At 36.5% G+C, this 17,264-nt stretch overlaps 1 long non-coding RNA gene across 1 annotated transcript; it reads left to right on the top strand.

Moving 5' to 3' along the window:
* Positions 1-5,391: 5,391 nt before the first annotated feature.
* LOC140162391 (uncharacterized) lies at positions 5,392-7,455 on the top strand. Its single transcript, XR_011860267.1, has 3 exons — positions 5,392-5,660; positions 6,204-6,289; positions 6,961-7,455. It is a non-coding gene; the product is annotated as an uncharacterized lncRNA (long non-coding RNA).
* The last annotated feature ends 9,809 nt before the right edge of the window (positions 7,456-17,264 follow it).

Raw genomic sequence — 17,264 nt, 5'->3', positions numbered from 1 at the left:
TTGACGCATGTATGTAGGTTTCTGACCAAATTAACCGCATATTTGGCCATTTTAGCCCCAAAAGTGCTTTTTTTTCGCGAATCCATTTTTGCACCATATTTCAACAGTTTAGCTTCAAAATGGAATTTTTTTTCCGCACGCTTCTCGTGCATCTGTATCATAACCTTATTGTGTCGCAAAAACGTGCTGCATTCACTATACTTCAAGAAATGTTTTCCAACCCCATCCCCCAATGTCAAAAAGAAATCTACGCCACTGATTTGAGAGGCTCGTTTTAAAATCTCGTGACTTAAAATTGAATTTCCATTCTTTTCCCAGTCAAATTGGCAAATGGAATTCCAGTCATCTTCAAAAAAACTTGGAAAACCAGAAATTTTACTAAGTTTCCTCAATAGGGGGTGCGCGCTCATTTGCTGGAATATCCCAATGCTAATGCTTATATTGGCTGTTCAAGTTACTTGTCGGACACCATGCACCAATAAAATGCACTGTTTTTAACACGTTTTTAATAGCCTATTCTTATTTCGTAATCATTCGTTACCGATATTTTTCGTTGATTTGTAAAACATCCGAATTCGTGTAAATTTCGTTATTATTTTCTATACAGAGGGCGTAATCTTACTTTACGGAATAGCTCAATATCTATTTGGACTTTAAATATTGGCAATTACGTGTGTTCATCATAGATGGGTCAATTTGTAAAATTGGTCTGTTTTTGTTCAATTTTCTTGTAATCAGCTGGTCCCATTGTCAATCAACGCTGATGAATGGTGGTGTTTTGTTGTTATACAGGGTGTCCTAGAAAAAAACAGAACCCTCATTGCGTCCTCTTTTTTTCCTATTTCTGAAAAGTTCATCAAGATGTAAAGCAACCTTTAATCATTAGCTTTAATAAACCAAAACAATTGTTTCAATCGGCTAACAACTTTTGAAGATAATGCATCCCTTTTCAAGAAATGTATCCCTTTTCACTCTATCCACGGATGAGGTTTGGCTACATAAAAGAGTGGTTGGGATGGGTCATGCTGTGGAGTGGCCTGCAAGATCCCCAGACATCACACCACTTGATATTTTCCCTTGGAGCAAACTCCAAAGCGATGCCTACGAGTGAGGACCAAGATCTTCGCAACCGTATTGCATTACTGCTGCATTTCGCAAGTATCCGGCGCACAAGGATGCTACACAACGCAATTAATGCGGGCTGAAACCTGTAGCCTATTCGTCAAGGAGGCAACCAGGTAGAGGGCAGAGCACCACAGTAGGCCTACACTCACTTCAGAAGAAACAAAGACAATCCAAACATCCCTTTTCATGGCTATTTGAAAGAGTGAAAAAGTCAATCCTCCTCGGAGTGACTCTTCTGGTCAATCGAAAAGATTGACATTTCAATCTACCAAGAATGAAAATCACATATTTTTCTCCATACGAGTAAAATTTTCACTCTGCAAAGAGTGCAATTTCAATCTTTTTAGAGTGAAATTTTCAATCTTTTCACAGAGTGTTCCCTCAGCACAATCTCTCTCGATTGAAGTTTATTTATGTTTATTAAATTTAAACAAAATAATAAAACAAAAAGGCATGAATACCAAGAAATTAATTGCAAGTATAGTAAAAGAATTTCCATCCCACATCCATTTTGCCCACAAATGAATGACAGATAACAAAATCCATAGCCCAGTCCCACCGGTAAAGCCCATTTCAATAAAAAAGTTGTTATTTTATAACGTTATTATTGAATGTTTGATATTCATGAATGACAAGGGTATTTCCTTTTCAATCTTTGAAGTACATGTAGGCAAACCTCATCCGTGGACAGAGTGACAAACGGGTACATTTCTTAAAAAGACCACATCTTCAAAAGTTGTGAGTCGATTGAAATAATTGTTCCGATTTAGTAAAGCTAACGATTTAAGGTTTCTTTTATACCAAAATATATTTGATCAATCTTTCAAAAATATGAGAAAAAGAGGGCGCATTTTTTTTTCTGGGACACCCTGTATTACAATACTGATTACCATCATCAATGTTTTACAATGATTGTAATCATTGTGATGTTTTGCTAAATTGATACGGAGGGCTTGACGACGGATATTCGCGCTATCTTTATGATGAACTTGCACAGTCCGTCAAATTGGGCAATATGGGAGAACAGAGTGATACTTTAAAGATTTCCTTTAATATGGACAGAGTGGAGAAAAAGAAACAAAGGAACAAATTAAAGCAGATTCATTTTGTTTTGACAAAATTTTGACATCTAAAGTTGTGAAATTTACTGCGTAATTTTAAAACTTAAGCGCATTTGCACCCAACTTGGCGTAGTTTTGTGGTGTATCTATGTAGGTTTTAATTAAAAATATAGGCCTACTCAGAAGACGTCAACAATTAAAGACCTGTTCAGTGATCCCAGCGCAAGTTCTTTATTATTGCTTAGGCCTATTAGTGAAGGATAAGTCATTCAAATTGTCATTTGGTATTTTTGAAATGAAAAATTTAGCAACAACAAAGAAAACAGCAGTATTGATAAAGTTGAAGCCCCATTCAAATACATGTAGCTAATTTATATAATGTCACAGTAGGGGGCCTGTATAAATTACAGATTCATGTAAAATGTCTTATTTTGTCTTAAAAACACGGCTTTTGGCTGAACCACTAGCAGGCTATTATGTCAGCACATATTTACAATGACAAAGGTATAAATCTGAAATTTGATGATTTTTAAGATCGTCCGGATGAGCAAATCACTGAATGGGCCTTTAAGAAGAAATTTAGGCGCATTTTTACCCAACTTCACTTAGTGTTACTGTTTTACATGTTTAATAATTCGTCATGATATGCAGCTTTCATGCTGCAAAGATAAACACAATTCTCTTCAAATATGCGCGAAGCAATTGTAACCTCAGACCTGATTTTTTTGCCCGGTTTTTTTGTCATTACGAAATGTTATCTACAAGAAAGTTTGAAGTTATTAAACTTATTGCGTTCGTGGTATGTTCGGCAAATTGTTGCGTCGACAACTGACTCTGGGGTTAGCTGCAAGTTCCCTTTGAACCGCTGCAATATTTGCAGCTGGACGACCAGTTCTTGGACGTCCGCTCCGTGCTTTGCATCTATTCATCACACTTCCTATAGGTTGTGAAAGTTGTTCGTATGTAGAGTAGTTATGGTAGATTTCGGTGGGATCTTACGTTCGGGAAACGAATCCGAAATTGACGCTGCACTACCAAAAAGCTTTCTGTTCTTAATTAAGTATACCTTTGCCATAAAAGTCATCTCTTGTGTTGTGAATTGCCTTATCTTGACACCTTGCAAACCTATTTAGAAATAAGCCACGCAGTCACAAAATGCACGAAGGCCAATTTAAAAAAAAAAATTGCGCCAGATAAAACCTTTGTAATTGTGTAATTTTTATGCTAATTGTTGGTCAATGACAGGAGTGAAGTTCGAGTACATGACAAGGAATGGGGTTAAAATCGATTGTATTTCTTTCATGCATGTAAAACAATCATCACTTTTCAAAGACAAGCCAAACGTGTTTACCAATTACATGTATGCCTAACGCATATGTATGCCGTCCTCTTAGCAATCGGACACATACCATTGAATTACGTGTGGACAAAGTGATTTTTGACCCTCGGACGTAAAACTAGCACCATTTTGTTAATTTTGCTTCTTTTGCTTTCATTTCTTCATCACATACTTTTAGAAATATATACATTTAGAATATGAAACAATATTATGAATAGCTCTTCTACAATTCGAGCAACCACCCTCTGAAATTGGGTAAAGTTGTTTTTGGCCCACACTGTAGAATATATTATAATTATTGTATTATGCAGAAGGCTGCGTTTTATTTTCATTGTTTTTATTGGCCTACGCCTACGATTAAAAGACAATAACTTGCATTATTAGGATTCTTCAAATATCATCATAAAATATTTTTAAAACAATCAGTTCCCGATGATACAGTTCTTTCAGGGACAACCTGTATACAGTCTACAGGAAGAAAACTCACACTGACCAGTATCTTAACTTTATTCATCTTACAGGAAATAATGTATTGCACTAAAATTATAGATTATGTCAAATTTCACCTCCTTTGTCCTTTCCTAATCTCCCCCCACCCTCTCTCTCTTCATCCTCTTGCTCTCCATTGCTTTCTCAATGAACAATTTTACTGACATTATCCACAAATATTTACTTTCTATCAGTTGTCGGCCATGATATATTTGAAAATTCCACCTTGTTGGCGATTGCAAGTGCTAATAAAAAAAAGTTACGGGGAAGCAATTTAATGGATAGGCTACGCAGTAAGCTATATTATAGTTATTACAACAGATAATTCATTAGCCGAAGCTTTCACAAGTCATTTGTGTTATCTGCGCTTCTCATCAACTCGCTAGGGATAGGCTAAGTGATGGTGAGACTTGGCGAGGAATTGATGCTCGATGGCCTGGGGCGGCAGGTGGGATATGTGAGGACGTTTAACCGGTAGGGGCTTTTATCAGTGCACGGAAATATAGACACTGAAGAGTCTATATGGTGCAAGTATAAACTGTGTTAGGAGTAGTTTGACCGGGTTTAAACTCAACAGTTTTGTTCCTATTTTGCTATTTCACGAATATCCACGTTTCGTTGATCTTTTAGGTGAGTAAACTTATAATTTGAATTAATATAATTAATAGTAGTACTTCTTTGGTTTCCATTATTAATGATTTTTTTAAGACTGTCATCATTATTTTAGACTAGCGTATGGCCCAATGTTTAAATCTGAAAAATATCAGGTTTCCTTTTCTTTCTCTGCATTTTGAATCAATATAATTAATAGTAGTACTTCTTTGGTTTCCATTATTAATGAATTATATGTTCCACGCCGTTGTGACTTACAATTTATAGTGGGTCAGGTGGTACAGTCAAAAATTTACATTTTGGCAACTACTCATTTTATACCTATAGCCATGATAGCTGTTTGCACTCAAATATTGCGACAAATAAAGCTGACACACAAGATAAATGATATGGGTTCTATAAAGGAGATCCTATTAAGGCTAAGATTATTTCGGCCCCATGAGCATGGATTTTCTCGGGAGGGGAAACGCCCAAAACTTTCGTTTTGATAATATTGGCCTTAACTCAAGATCATGGTATTGATATGAAGAAGTAACCCGCAGTATATTTAGTTAAATGGCTAAAACTGAATAATATGTAGCCCCTGCCATCCGACTCGCCGTAATACATGTTAATGTTTCTAGGAGATCGTGTTTTGTGTGTGGGTGTGTGGGGGGGTGGGGGTGTGTGTGTGGGGGTGTTTTAGCGTTATACAATTCAGCAGACCTACACAGCAAAAAATAAGGAGTAAAGTGCTACCGACTAAAGTATGTTGATTAAAAATAGACCAATTATTTACTCATCAACGAGTAAAAGACGATATTTGACACAACTCTTTGCCAGAGTAAAAAATGGTCAATGGAAAGAAGTAAAATATTTTAATCGCCACATTGTATTTTACTCAAATCGCGTAGTAAATTCAACACGCGGAGTAAGTTTAATTCGACGACGTATTAAAATTCATGTCATCATGGCGTATAAAAGCGGAGCCGGGATGCGGGTGCAGTGTCTGCTGGTGGAATGGAGTTTGTCAGCAGTACAACCAATGTTTGAAGGTACTAATTTCATTACTATTATTCATAACTTTATGTCCATATACCTGTTACACAATTTAGAAATCTTATTGTATGATTTGAACCGGATATTGACAGGTTTTTAAGTTAGTTAAGCTTATCAGTAATTGTCATCGGCTCACCATGCTAGCTGTGTATTTGCGATCGTAATGTACTAGTCTGAGCAACCTCGAAGTAGGCCCCTACATACGCTGATGTGGACCAGGCCCGGGGACCAGGGGAGTACATGTAGCAAGCGAATAGGGTGGACAAAGTCCATGAGCCCCGAGCAAAAGCGAAAATGAAGTGGATAGGGATCAGGGATGATAAAGGATATGTTTAGAAGGCCTCACACTACTCTTGTCCATATGCCCCAAAGCTCTTGCTACGTCCCTGATCCTGATGTTGACTCGTGCCACATAACTTTTTTTGCAGCTATATGTAGTAGGAGAGTGAAACCATTGCAAAATATCACTTGAAATTTTTTTCCATAGGCAGTTTTCTTTTTCAGTGCATTTATAATATTGATCTATATTTTACTTACAGATCAGATGTGACTTTGGGATTTTTGTGCTGCCCTACCTCTTTCCAGGAAAGGTATTGAAGAAAGATGCACGAACGTCAGTCAACAGGTAAATTTCTATCAATAATGTTGCATTTAACTTGCCAATTTCTTTGTGCATTTCAGAATACATGTAGTTCATTGAATGTGTAGTTCATGAAACCTCAAATGCCAAGGGAAAACCCCTATATAACCCCTTATCCTCACCGACAGGTGTTGGCTATCGTGAACTTTGAATAATGAACCGCGAATCTTATAATTATCTTGTTTACCATTTCTGTAAATTCTTGTCTCCTAAAGTTTGTGTCCCCTTGAAAATAGCATTGCCCGCTATCACAGGAATAATAATATAATAATTATAAAGATATTTTAAATATTTGCAAAATCGCATGAAAGTAGAAATGCCAATGCAATGGGTGATTACAATGTAAATTACATGTAAATATGTCATATTTGCTTTAATATTTCAAGAATTTCAGCAAGAGTTTTCATTTTTGGTTATATACCATCTGACCAATTATAGACAGTTTAAAAATAAGACATGCATAAATTTAGTTATTTGTGTTTTAAACCTTCCATCTGCTTCATCACTTTCGAGTACCAAACAAATTTTGATTTATGGTTGATACAATGAAAAGGTGGTGGATTTTCTATTTTAAGGCAGCTTTATTTCACTTGAATAGTCCCAATCCATGAAATTAATGTCCTTTATTACATTTTCTTTTATTTTACATGTTTCAGGAAGGCACAGCTTTGGACTGGTTCCTCGCCAACTTTACTGGACGCACGCTGCCATTTATATACTTGTGAAGCAAGTTGAATCCAGAACTGTGTTTTTATATAAATGGATAGGCAAGCTTTTTCAATGCGCAACAGTGATGAAAGTTGTAGAACTTGTGGACAAGATATACCAAATCCTTCACATACAATGACTTAGCATATCCAGTACAGGCTGATCACTGCTATTTGGCAGTTCCTGGACACTATATCAGCTACTAAAGAACCTGGTAACATTAGACAATTCTTGAGTGTTAAAACATAATGAAGTGAAGACTTAATTTCTGTCCCATTTAAAACACTCAGCATCTATAACATTAATTTTCAAATGACTTTTTCACATCAAAAGTTTTGGGAGAGGTGACCGGCTTCTATTCTATGTTTGCTCACATTGGGTAATGAGACAATAGACATGCTATATTGTGATTTATTTGATACCTATTTTGAAAATAAAACCAGGAAAAATGCAGAATATTATATTTAATTTTGTATTCTTTTCATTCTTTTAGTTTAAAATACTGCTTTGTTCCAGCTGCAGATGGAGCCTCAATACAACTCGAAAGTGTTTTTTGCTTAATATTTGTTGAGTAAAATACGTTTCATGTTGCTCAAAATGTTGAGTAACACTTTACTATTCATCATTTTACTCAAATAATGAGTAATCGTTTTAATCAACACTTGCGTAAACCTTTACTCAAGGTTAAATGAGTAAATGTTTCCTTGTTTCAGAGCAAAAAAGGGAGCTACTCAATATTGGGTAAAATTTAATCAACAAACGTTGAGCAAATATTACTCCATAGTCAATGAGTAAAATTTACTCTCATCTTTGAGTAAAAAGGAGCTACTCAATATTGAGTAAATTTTACTCAACAAAAGTTGAGCAAATATTACTCCAAGTGAAAGAGTAAATTTTACTCTCATCTTTGAGTAAAAAAGGGAGCTACTCAATATTGAGTAAATTTTACTCAACAAAAGTTGAGCAAATATTACTCCAAGTGAAAGAGTAAATTTTACTCTCATCTTTGAGTAAAAAGGAGCTACTCAATATTGAGTAAAGTTTAATCAACATGTGCTGAGTAAACAATTAATCAACCGAAGCTGAGTAAAATTACTCAAAATTCGACTAGCTCCTTTTTACTATCGTGATGAGTAATATTTTACTCAATATTGAGCTTTTATTTTTTGCTGTGTATGAAGACTGTCATGTCATTATTTTTAAATTTGAAAAACATCAGGTTTCCTTTTCTTTCTCTGTATTGCATTTCTCGGTCATTGCAACTATTAAGACTTCCTACAAAAAACTGTTCTTAATTAGACCAATTAGGCCTTTTCATTGTCAAATATTTAATTGGAATAGGCTTATCGTAAGTATACAGAAGATATTATTATTATTGTATTATGTAGAAGGCTGCATGTTATTTTCATTGTTATTATTGACCTATACGCCTACGATTAAAAGACAATAACTTGTATTATTAGGATTCTTTAAATATCATCATCAAATATCAGCTTATGTGGCGGTCATTCGAGATTGGGATATCCATGCACGGCCTTAATATTAAGGAGTTGGGATTTTCAGACTTTTTGTCCAGTTATAATGGTTGGAAATTCATACTTTTAAAGTGTCAAAAGGCGAAAAAAATCCAACAGAAAAATAGTTCAAAATCGGAAATCTTCAATTTTAAAGTTCCCTGACTTTTCATTTCCAAGCCTTTTCCAGTAAAATTGGAAACTTTCCAGTAAATTTCAATTTTTTTTCTGGAATATTCCATTGGCATAAATTATGCCTATGGCTGTACAAGTTACAATAGTTTCTAGTTACAATTATCCCCAGACAGAAATAAAACAACACGATAACAACCATTTGCGACTCATGTCGACATTAGAAAAAGATCAGTGAATTTATTTACCAAATGTTTTTTAACAAAGAAAACTGGAATCAGCCATTACACAAGCAGCCCAAAATTGGACAAGCGATTGCTGGTACTATACTTTTCTGGTGGATACCTAAAAGTAGCAAAAGGGCAAAGCAAGCAAGAGACAACTAAGTTGACTCATAAAAAGCAAAAAATTGAACAAGGCGATTGCCGGTGCTATACTTTTGTGGTGGTTACCTAGAAGTAGCAAAAAAGGGCAAAGCAAGCAAGAGACAACTTTGTTGATGTGAATATACCTCATGACGAACTCCGCCGGGACATCCTGGAGTCCATGTAAGTTGACTCATAAAAAGCCCAGATAAATATTAAGGAGACAACTTTACCCTGTATGAAAATACGTGGTGAGCTCCATTCGTGATTACCTATAGAGCCGGTTGCTCACTAAAATGCCGCGGTCTTTGCAAAAATGAGGCCTTCAAATATAAAGATATTGATCAAAGCATGATCTCAATAAAAAGCAAATGGCTTTTAAAAATTGAATGGCTGAAACCTTCGTTTTCCATATAAATACATAGCATGCTCCACTAGACTACTGAAGCCATAATTGCTCTTCAGGAAGATTACCTGACAGAAAATAATGATTGTTTTGAAATAACTGGTTAAGTTAATGTAATAACTACACTATTACATTAAATATCAAAAATTCGGACAGAAAAACTGCCTCTCACGCACTTCATGTATCAATTATACTATAAGTATCAAGTAACATTGCCATCATTTTGTGGTGAATATATCTGCTTGGTTGGCTTTGTTACTCGACTATTAATAAAAAATAAATACCCACTCTACCTATTCACGAAGCCTCACCTATGACAATGATAATTCTTCTACTAATACTGGAAAGTATTTCAGATTTTGTTTTAAATATAAATAATATCTTCAATCAATATATTCCCTGCCTCCACCATTAATGGGTGTGGTGGGTGGGAGAAAATTTTTCACCGATCTTCCTCCAATGCTTATAGACAGAGAATGACATTCTCGCTCACAAGCATGGCGTCGAGCACGCAATACCGACAGCCGTGATTGGACCCTACAAACGCACCAACGAATCACGCCATTGGCCAAAGCTAGTTACCCGGGAAAAACCTGACCTTTGACCCGGCCTGAAACTTCCTTTCTGCAGGTGATAAATTGAGTTTCACCGCGATATACGCAATGAAACTGTATTATCCCCAGACAGAAATAAAACAACACGATAACAACCATTTGCGACTCATGTCGACATTAGAAAAAGATCAGTGAATTTATTTACCAAATGTTTTTAACAAAGAAAACTGGAATCAGCCATTACACAAGCAGCCCAAAATTGGACAAGCGATTGCTGGTACTATACTTTTCTGGTGGATACCTAAAAAGTAGCAAAAGGGCAAAGCAAGCAAGAGACAACTAAGTTGACTCATAAAAAGCAAAAAAAAATTGAACAAGGCGATTGCCGGTGCTATACTTTTGTGGTGGTTACCTAGAAGTAGCAAAAAAAGGGCAAAGCAAGCAAGAGACAACTTTGTTGATGTGAATATACCTCATGACGAACTCCGCCGGGACATCCTGGAGTCCATGTAAGTTGACTCATAAAAAGCCCAGATAAATATTAAGGAGACAACTTTACCCTGTATGAAAATACGTGGTGAGCTCCATTCGTGATTACCTATAGAGCCGGTTGCTCACTAAAATGCCGCGGTCTTTGCAAAAATGAGGCCTTCAAATATAAAGATATTGATCAAAGCATGATCTCAATAAAAAGCAAATGGCTTTTAAAAATTGAATGGCTGAAACCTTCGTTTTCCATATAAATACATAGCATGCTCCACTAGACTACTGAAGCCATAATTGCTCTTCAGGAAGATTACCTGACAGAAAATAATGATTGTTTTGAAATAACTGGTTAAGTTAATGTAATAACTACACTATTACATTAAATATCAAAAATTCGGACAGAAAAACTGCCAAACAAAATTTTTGTCATTTATGCAAAAAAATTGCCAAACACCCCCCCGAATTTACTGATCCGGATTTTTTAATTATTGGCTCATCCGGGAGGGTATGAAAATGCATGAGGGTTGGCATTGAAAAGGTCTATCGCATTCGCGTACTGCCAGAGACCAAATTCTGATGGTTGCACAGTCATAATCAAATATAGGCAGGCCTGTTGTCTACCTTGCGTAATTGCCGATTTAAAATGGCAAAATGCGTGACCACGTGAGTGTTCTCCCCAATGACTTTGTGAGCATATATCTACTTATATTCCTTGCACCCTTTCCCATTTCATCCGCGTAGCCCACCAAGATCAATCTTGTGAATGGCAATAGCGCTCTAAGCCCTTCCAAGCACTCCTTCACCTTGTTCCTGATTTCCCATGTATGGCGCTTTAAAATATCATTTGTCCCTGTGTGCATTGTGCAATATTACCGTTGCGGGAAAGTGGTTCTTATACATTGTACATTAGGCGAGCTACTCTGTCCACTATATCTCCATGTCTTGAGCCTTTTAATTTATCCCTGGTAGTCTCATTCTACATCGCCTCCGCCGTGGAGTTGTGTTTGGCTCTTCCCTGCCTGTCTCACGATACTGTCCCCTACCACACACATTCTCATGTTAAGACTCTGTAATTAAGCAAAACAGAACAACAAGCAGCAAATTGTTTCTACCAAAAGCTAATAATTAATACTACAAAGGTTCCTTCTCCAGCTGATGAGTTATGTCTACCTGATAGGCGGAAACAGAAAAGGAGCTAATGAAATTATGAGACAACTTGACTCCTATGCCGCCGTCTGACATTCCCAATTTGCTGTGTCTGGATACTACACCAAGGATCTATGTGGGATAATAAAGTTTTACAATCGTAATACTTATTACGATAAATTATTTTCTTCTGGGCAGGCGATTACCGACAGCCTGCTAGCGAATAGATGCTAGGGAGCAAGAAAAAGATTAATATATAAATTCATAACAATTAATTGCTGCTTTCAATAGTCTATATTGGACTTTACAATGGACTAACAATCTGTGTGAGTTCCTGTCTGATTACTACAAGATCTGCACAGGAGAGACTACCTGAAACATACATACAATTATGGATTACACAGGTTGACTAGCCTAATATATAATCGAAAGGCTGAGGATTTCCACTTTCCCTATTAATATTTCGTCACTGATGCCCCCATAGCTGCCGCCGTCGCGTCACCTATTCTACAGCTATGATGACTAAAATGACCTGGTTCCAATTTCCAAGCCTATTAATTTGATTCCTTGCTTTAAGATATGTGAGAATTGAAACAGTGTTAGATGGTCACAACCAAAATGAATAAATAAAGGACCTGGTCGTACCAGTCTGGATTTCAATAATTCTAGCATTGTCCTAACAGGACATAATGACTGATATGATGAACTCTCTATCCTTAACTTGACCCCTGACCCTCTCTGATCAGCTTTTGAAAACGTAATTGCTACTTCCAGCACTTTTGGATTTGTATCTAGTACTCTTATGTCCTGTTTTCATATCAATCTCGAAATATCACTCCCCTTGTTTCCTCTGTCATGTCAATTCACCTACCCTTAAAACCGGAAAAAGGCTAGCAAAGAGCTGCCTTAAAAAAAAAAAAAAAAAAAGCTGCCTTAATCAATTTACTCAAGATTGTTGGAGTAATAGTTAACATACACGTTTTGTTTTGTTTTTTGAATAAAAAGGAACCTGTCTGATCTAACCAACCATTTATATTGTGTACGAAAGCTATCGCCGAAATATTTGAATTTATTGATGAGGTGCCTCCCCTTTTGACGATAGGAAGGAAATGAACGCCACTATGTGCGATTGATTCGCTGGCCATGACGATCCTAAATTAATAAATTTCTCCCAAAAATCCCTACAATTATCTATACCTTTACGGTATGACATCCATGTACTTGAAGCTACTGATGCACGTACCAATTGATGCGACTCCTCCTTTAAAGCTTCCATAAAAACTGGGGCACCGTTATAGACACTGGTTTTGCTCGTGGTGCCTCCTCCCTACACTGTTCCATCTGGAAGCGGGAAAAGGCATCAGCTATACTATAAAGTTTGCCTGGAATATGCTTAGCACAAAAATGTTAGCTTCCATTTTGAACATTGCAACACGAAGAACCGCACTAGCCTCATGATTTTGGCACACTTTGAAGATTGTCTATTGATGATAGATACTGGCAAATTATATATCTGACCTGATGATGACCCTCTTCCTTTAAATTAATCTCCCCATAACACTACTGCGCCACAACCGGGAAAAAAATTCTAACCACGCAATTGAATGACGAGGCAGTTTCATTTGGCTATCCTTGAAACCACTTACCTCCAAAAATCCCCCGACTCCTATCTCACCGCTAGCATCCGTTAACATGGTTAATAGCTGCAAATCGCTTTCATCCGACCACGTTACTTCCGGTATAATGGCTGCCCCATTAAAATGACCTAAGAACACCCGCCGCATTTCTAAGTTGCTTTGTGCTCCCGCTGACCATCTAATTTTGTACCATGGTTTCTTGCACACGCACGTTAAGTCAATTGAGCGACGTAAGAAAGCCCTTCCTGGATTAACGGCTTTACATACCAAAATTTAACGAACCTATTATCGATTGCCGATCCCTTAGCATTATTTTTGTCAGCTTAAGCGCATTCTTGATTTTACCTCTAATATTGATCAATTTGCAATCTGCAATCTCAAATAAACGATCTTAGTTGTTGGGCCTACTGACGTATCTGGGGATAATGGTACGCCTAATTTCTCACAAATTAATGCTGCAAGTTTTAGCCCCTGTTTCCAAATTGCTGGCGCATTCCCCCTGAGTATGATACCCTCGTGGTTGCACGAAAGGAACAAAATTGTAGTTCCTGTTCCTGCTGTCACCGGTGCAACACCTGAGTGCATGTACATAAAGGGCCCGCAATTTCTCATCTAATATCGCCCACGTTTGTTTGTTGATAGAATCAAGTTCAAGATGTGTATGTATGTCTATAAACGTTTCCAAGGTAATGCTCCTCAATATTTATGTGTTTTACTCTCTCATAGAGAAATACCTTCAACTGGTTGTAGGACAAGATCTTCCAAAGACACCACATTACTAAAAGCTCGTGTTGGTAAAAAGTGCATCGGTGACAAATCGTTTTGTGTTACGGCACCTTCATTATGTAACAGCCTCCCACGTGACATCCGGGAGGCTTCATCACTTCACTCTTTCAAAAAAATGCTTAAATGTCATTTGTATCCAGAATGTTGATATGTTTTGCTTATTTTTGTTTTCTTTTTTGTGTGCGCTCTGATCGCTCTGTAAGAAGCGCCTTATAATTTATTTTATTTATTTATTTATTTATTTATTTATTTATTTTTTAAATTTATTTATTTATTTATTTATTTATTTTTTTATTTATTTATTTATTTTTTTTTTTGCATTGTGTATGTATTGACTTTTTATCTTCTGTTGATGTTGCCTAATAGCCTCAAAGTGTAATAAATACCGTACATAAATAAATAAAATCATTGCAAATGGTTGCTGTATTCACGACCACATGAAATGGCCAAGTATTGACTAAATTCTCCCACCCCTATTCATGAGTGCCCCATTTGAATTCATTTGTTGTGACTACCAGGTACCATGTGTGTATTAATTGGCGAGGCTCTCGTATTATTACTGGATAATTGCATGAAGCAGCACTTACATTACTATTGTTGGCTAACCTGTTGATTGAAAATGTATTGTTATTATTATATTTATTCAATAAACCCCAGCGAAACGAGAGTTGCTGAGTAAGCGCTATCCGAACCATAAACACATGCATGATCAGACAACGAGAGTTCAATTTCCCCACAGAATTTGGCGGTAGCATCGTTACTAATGGGTCTCATAATAACATAACGATCGCTGTGATATCATTTCAAGATGTTTCTTTCCCAATTAAGCCAAACAGCCTATGAGGAGGAAATTTATGCATGAGCAATTACATCAATGACGTAGTAATGAATACTCTCTATTGGTCACCCTATTGATTGACAAGACCCTTGCATTATTGTTGTTAACCTATTGATTGGAGTACATGCATTATTGGTATTGTTTGCCTGATTGACGATTGACAATGGATTCACCATGCTGTACTAACATTTGTAACTTTATTATCAAGAGATTGAGCATTGTTAAATATACGGTTTATATATACCTGTTATAAACCTGTCTGCCATACTTGCATACTGTTGTACAAGTTGTATCTGTTGTATGACTGGTATGACTGGTATTGGTACTTCACGTACTTGTTGCTGTTCTACCGGCACTTGTTGAACTTGATGTTGCTGTTTTGCTATGGTTGCTATGGTTTGTTTTGTTGCACCTGTCTATCAAGTTGCATTTTATCAACATGCACGCTCTACTTGTTGGTTAGAGTTCGGCGACGGTGGCTGTATTTATTGCTCAACGCCATTTTTCGCCCGATTTCACTCTTGTTCTACCCTTCCTCGGTCTCCTGGTGTACTACGAGCCCCTGACTGAGCTTGAGTTCCAGTTCTTTGAATATCGAACTATTCAATTTAACCGCTGATTTCTGTTGGTTGATTTTCTTCTCCCCATAATTTCTAGTAAGCTTACGCTGATACTATCTGTATTACCTGTCTTCCGGTAGTGGCAAAGTCCCAATGAAATCTTGACAAATTAATTAGTTTACGCTGCTATTGTACATGTGTATATGGTGGTACATGTACGTCCGCTAGTGGCAAAGTCAGGTACATTTAGTCCATAAAATCTTGACGATCTCGACAATGTTTACGGCGAAATTTCACACTCCAGAAAAGAATTTTCTGCTCCAAACGAAAATATAGCTGGTATTTCATACTGTCTTTGTAAAGTAAAGTGCATATGAAATGCACAAAGTACGGCACGAAAATCTTTAGTCCATTAAAATCCTGACGATCTCGACAATGTTTACGGCGAAATTCACACTGAATTATCTGCTCCAAACGAAAATATAGCTGGTATTTATACTGTCTTTGTAAAGTAAAGTAAAAGAAAGTGCATATGAAATGCACAAAGTACGGCACGAAAATCTTTAAGCTTAAGAAAATTTTTCACCGATCTTCCTCCAATGCTTATAGACAGAGAATGACATTCCCGCTCACAAGCATGGCGTCGAGCACGCAATACCGACAGCCGTGATTGGACCCTACAAACGCACCAACGAATCACGCCATTGGCCAAAGCTAGTTACCCGGGAAAAACCTGACCTTTGACCCGGCCTGAAACTTCCTTTCTGCAGGTGATAAATTGAGTTTCACCGCGATATACGCAATGAAACTGTATTATATTTCACTGTTTTTAACATGTTTAAAAAAAAAAATTCTTACAAAAGCATTTAGTTGGTAATCATTCGTTTATTATTTCTTTTATTTTTCATTGATTTGTAAATTTCGTTATTTTCTTTTCTAAAAAGATCTTAATTTGGACTTGAAATATTGGCAATTACGTGTGTTCCTTATAGATGGTTTAATTTGTAAAATTGGTCTGTTTTTGTTCAATTTTCTTGTAATCAGCTGGTCCCATTGTCAATCAACGCTGATGGATGTTTGTGTTTTGTTGTTATTATCGCTAAGGACCACAATGGACTCAGCCCAACACCATAGTTCAATAACCACGTTGAAACAATCATAGAGCAAAATTTGACCTCAAGTTGCGGAGTATGAGTTTGTGTACCCAAATTTTCAAAGGTCATTCAATGAATGTGCAACAGTATTGGGGTTAAAGAACTGTGCCGTGATAGATGAGCATGTTGTAGATCCTAGTGTATAATACTGATTACCATCATCAATGTTTTACAATAATAGTTGTCATTGTGATGTTTTGCTAAATTGATACGGAGGGTTTGACGACGAATAAACTTGCACAGTCCGTCAGATTGGGCAATATTGGAGAACAGAGTGATACTTAAAATTGTCTCTAATATGGACACAGGAAGTGACAAAGGAACAAAATAAAACAGATTCAGCTGCTTTGATATCAAACTCTTAAAAAAGTAAAATTTTGACATCTGAAAGTGTCCGTAGCATAAAAAAATTACGGCGTAATTTAGTATAAATTGTACAAGCGCATTTGCACCCAACTTGGCGTAATTTTGTGGTGTATCTATAAGTTTTAATGTAAAATATACTGAAAAGACGTCAACAATTAGGAAGAAATTTACTAAATACCAAAACTGTGCATACGACTTATTTGATTTAACTTCTTAACCAATTAACCAATGATTTTGACTTGAACCAACAAATGCTATTGAAAAGAGTCTATATGAAAGCTATTCTGAACATTTATCGGTTTTGTTGT

Source organism: Amphiura filiformis, chromosome 10 (genome assembly GCF_039555335.1).
Source record: "Amphiura filiformis chromosome 10, Afil_fr2py, whole genome shotgun sequence".
In the NCBI taxonomy this organism is placed as follows: domain Eukaryota; kingdom Metazoa; phylum Echinodermata; class Ophiuroidea; order Amphilepidida; family Amphiuridae; genus Amphiura; species Amphiura filiformis.
This window is presented reverse-complemented; position numbering and strand designations above follow the sequence as displayed.